This window comes from Mirounga angustirostris, unplaced genomic scaffold, assembly GCF_029215605.1.
Source record: "Mirounga angustirostris isolate CCGP_5_RB_7025 unplaced genomic scaffold, mMirAng1.0.hap1 SCAF_7, whole genome shotgun sequence".
Lineage (NCBI taxonomy): Eukaryota > Metazoa > Chordata > Mammalia > Carnivora > Phocidae > Mirounga > Mirounga angustirostris.
In genome coordinates, this window is record NW_026991715.1 from 83,470,875 (window position 1) to 83,475,834 (window position 4,960).

Below are 4,960 nucleotides of genomic sequence, written 5' to 3' on the forward strand. Positions count from 1 at the left end.
TAATCTGGCATTAATAAACATGGGTAGTCGGGGCGCCTGGGTGGCTCAGTTGGTTAAGTGACTGCCTTCGGCTCAGGTCATGATCCTGGAGTCCCTGGATGGAGTCCCTGGATCGAGTCCCGCATCGGGCTCCCTACTTGGCAGGGAGTCTGCTTCTCCCTCTGACCCTCCCCCCCTCTCATGTGCTCTCTCTCATTCTCTCTCTCTCAAATAAATAAATAAAATCTTTAAAAATAAATAAGTAAATAAATAAACATGGGTAGCCACATATCATTTATGAAAATAACACACTGTTTCATAATGGTGGTTGATTTAGAGGAAAGTATCACAGCTTAAAAGAAGACAGCCAGGTATGGAACCAGAAAAGACCCAGAATAGCCAGAGGAATGTTGAAAAAGAAAAGAAAAGCTGGTGGCATCACAATTCCAGACTTCAAGCTCTATTACAAAGCTGTCATCATCAAGACAGTATGGTACTGGCACAAAAACAGACACATTCTGATCAATGGAACAGAATAGAGAGCCCAGAAATGGACCCTCAACTCTATGGTCAACTCATCTTCGACAAAGCAGGAAAGAATGTCCAATGGAAAAAAGACAAGTGGTGTTGAGAAAATTGGACAGCCACATGCAGAAGAATGAAACTGGACCATTTCCTTACACCACACAGAAAAATAGACTCCAAATGGTTGAAAGACCTCAATGTGAGACAGGAGTCCATCAAAATCCTAAAGGAGAACCCAGGCAGAAGCCTCTTTGACCTCAGCCTCAGCAGCTTCTTCCTAGAAACATCGCCAAAGGCAAGGGAAGCAAGGGCAGCAAGGGCAAAAATGAACTATTGGGGCTTCATCAAGATAAAAAGCTTTTGCACAGCAAAAGAAACAGTCAACAAAACCAAAAGACAGCCAACAGAATGGGAGAAGATTTGCAAATGACATATCAGATAAAGGGCTAGTATCCGAAATCTATAAAGAACTTATCAAACTCAACACCCAAAGAACAAAGAATCCAATCAAGAAATGGGCAGAAGACACGAACAGACATTTTTCCAAAGAAGACATCCAAATGGCCAACAGACACATGAAAAAGTGCTCAACATCGCTTGGCATCAGGGAAATCCAAATCAAAACCTCAATGAGATACCACCTCACACCAGTCAGAATGGCTAAAATTAACAAGTCAGGAAAGGACAGATGTTGGCGGGGATGCAGAGAAAGGGGAACCCTCCTACACTGTTGGTGGGAATGCAAGCTGGTGCAGCCACTCTGGAAAACAGTATGGAGGTTCCTCAAAAAGTTGAAAATAGAGCTACCATAGGATCCAGCAATTGCACTACTGGGTATTCACCCCAAAGATACAAATGTAGGGATCCGAAGGGGCTCATGCACCCCAATGTTTATAGCAGTAATGTCCACAATAGCCAAACTGTGGAAAGCGCCAAGATGTCCATCAACAGATGAATGGATAAAGAAGATGTGGTGTGTATATACAATGGAATATTATGCAGCCATCAAAAGGAATTATATCTTGCCATTTGCAACAACGTGGATGGAACTGGAGGGTATTATGCTGAATGAAATAAGTCAATCAGAGAAAGACATGTATCATATGATCTCACTGATATGAGGAATTCTTAATCTCAGAAACAAACTGAGGGTTGCTGAAGTGGTGGTGGGTGGGAGGGATGGGGTGGCTGGGTGATAGACATTGGGGAGGGTATGTACTATGGTGAGCGCTGTGAATTGTGTAAGACTGTTGAATCACAGACCTGTACCTCTGAAACAAATAATACATTATATGTTAAAAAAAAAAAAAAAAGGAAGAAGAAGATAGCAGGAAGGGAAGAATGAAGGGGGGGAAATCGGAGGGGGAGACGAATCATGAGAGACTATGGACTCCGAGAAACAAACTGAGGGTTCTAGAGGGGAGGGGGTGTGGGGGGATGGGTTAGCCTGGTGATGGGTATTAAAGAGGGCACGTTCTGCATGGAGCACTGGGTGTTATATGCAAACAATGAATCATGGAACACTACATCAAAAACTAATGATGTAATGTATGGTGATTAACATAACATAATAATAAAAAAAAAGTTAAAAAAAAAAAAAAGAAGACAGCCAGTACTGTCTAAACAGTTGTTTCTTAATTATGTGTATCCATAACCCAATTTTTTGGACTAGAAAAAAGGTTTTGCTATTAAGCATTGACATTCCTTATTACCTAATAAAATTTATTCCATGTTCTAATACAGTCAGTTTTATTATAAGACAATAATGGGGCTCTGACCTAATTATAGAACGAATTTTTAATGTCAACCAAAACAATCCTGACTTTAATTAAAAATACATTTCATCTCTAATCCTACTGATATCCAAAGTAAATATTTTGATATATTAATTTCAAATATATTGGTAATATTCTTTATTTTGAAAAATATATATGTTGGCCATAATAAATTTAGGAAATACAAAGAAAGTTAAAAATGAATGTAAATATCCTGTAATTCTTATGCATAAAAATAACAGTGACTATAATTGAAGATATCCTTCCGATCATGATATGGATAGTATGGATAATTCATACCTTACAATAAAACATATAAGATAAATATTTTACATACAATGTCACTTATTTTTCCTACTTAAAAATAGCTCCTGAACCTCTCTTATGCCATTGTATCCTTCTGTACTATGCTATCTAATTACAGCCTCACAGTCTCCCAGCCATTCAACACACTGTCCTTATTAGTATTTTCTAGGTATCAGACAACTGGTAGTAGTATTATTTAATTATTATTTCTAAATTACATATCTTCCATTTTAAACATTTTTTAGTGCAGTTTTAATCTGAATTTAAACATTTATTTAGCTTCAACTATGGACAGTTCATTTTAATGTTTGTTGCTGATTTCCTGTTATAAGTTTTCAATTCATACACATAATTTACTTTATTTTTCAATAATTTATGTAATTATTTAAAAACTAATTTGTAAATTGTTTCTGAACATCTGCATATTTGAGGATATACTTTTTTGGGTCACATATGTAAAAATCAAGTTCATTGGGTATAAAAATATTGAATACAAGCTTTTATATGTCAAAGCTCTCTATTTTTTATTTTAATTTTTTATTGCTGGAGAAAAGTCTATTGCCATACTAGTAACTCTTTTATATTCAACAAAGTTTTTCAACCTGGTATTTTTCATATTGTTTTCTCTTGTGTGTGTGTGTGTAACAATTTTTAAATTCAGCAGGTACCAAAATGTGTATTACTTGTTATTAAATCTATTGAAACATTGTGAAATTTTTCATCTGAAAGAAGAACTTGATTTATTCATCTCTGGAAAAATTTCTTATGTTCTAGACTTGATTAATTGCATTTTGAAAACCTTTTTTTCTGAATTTTCTTTTTATTCTGAATATTTCTTTAGGTCATTTTCATGCATGCATTATGTCCATGTGCCTTCATAAAGCTACTCCTATGCCATGTAGTACAAAATGTTTTCAGAACTCTTTTTTTTTTTATTCATTAACACTTAAAAATAAGACTCTGATGTAATATTTGCTAGTAAATAAATAAATATATACCTATATAGGAAGATCCCACTTTATTTAATGTTTTAACCCAGAGGTCAGCAAACGTTTTTGGCAAGGAACCCAAAGTAAATATTTGAGGCTTTGCAGGCCATACAGTCCTTGCCACAGCTACTTAACTCCATCACTGTAGCCAAAGACAATATGTAAATAAATGAGTGTGGCTGTGTTCCAGTGAAACTATATTTACAAAAACAGTTGGGGGCCAAACAGGGGGCTTCAAGGCATAGTTTGCCAACCCCTGCTCTAATCTATAAGGTGCTTTTGGCTCTCTCCTCTTAATTATAACTAGAGAACAAGGTGATACACAGATCCAACATGATGACCTGCCTCTAGTGTAGTACTCTAGTATTCTAGTGCAATACTCTGGTATTCTAGTACAGTACTCTAGTGCAGTACTACTACTGTGTTAACCCAGGGAGCTCATCTACTTCCAGTGCCTTGGTCTGATATTTGAACTTATACATGCTTGAAAAAACTTCATACCCTGGCATATTCTGCTATCATAGATCTTCTTCAAGCTTTGCACAGTGGCAGTATCGTAGCCAATGAGGTTTATCCGAGGCACGATTATTGCTAATTAAAACTTTTCCCATAGGTCTTCTTCAGCTGCTTATCTGTCCTGCCTGTAGTACTCTACTTGTGGGGACTATTTATCCAACATTCAGATGATCAAGCCTGTGTAATTTTCTGGTTATCTATTGTTGCAAAATAAACTATCACAAATTTAACAGCTCAAAACCACACACATTTATTACCTTACAATCACCATGGGTCAGGAATCTGGGCATGGCTTAACTATGTTTTCTGCCTAAGCTCTCAGAAGACAGCAATGCAGATAATGGCTAAGTAGTGTTCTCATCTGAAGGCTTAATTGGGGAAGAACCCACTTCTAAGCTCACTTGTGTTGCTGGCAGCATTTCTTTCCTTATAGTTGTAGAACTGAGGGCACCTCCTTCTTGCTGGTTATTGTCTAGGGTAAACTCTCAGCTTGTGTAGGTTATCCACAGTTCTTTGCTAAGGGTTTTTTTTCCCAAAATGAGAGCTTATTTTTTCAAGCCAACAAGGAGAGTCTCTAAAGGGAGTTTACTAGCAAGATGAATTCTCATGTAAGGTAATTTGATCATGGGAATGACATTCCATCACTTTTGCGTATTCTGTTGCTAGTACCAAGTATAAGCACCAGGAGGCAGGGGTGATCGGGCCACCTCAGAATGTATCTGCAACACTATTGACACTAAGCCTCTAAATTAGGAAATAAAGAACAATAAATGTATGAACTATTTTTTTGCCTTTATGTTTTCATCTGTTTTATAGGAAGCATGTGTATACCATAATTGTAGGTATGAAGCCTTAGAGCTAATTCCCTGA

General features: G+C 36.8%; 1 pseudogene; it reads left to right on the forward strand.

The window, feature by feature from the left end:
• The first annotated feature begins 4,108 nt into the window (after window positions 1-4,108).
• On the forward strand, window positions 4,109-4,261 carry LOC123836156 (U4 spliceosomal RNA; annotated as a pseudogene).
• The last annotated feature ends 699 nt before the right edge of the window (window positions 4,262-4,960 follow it).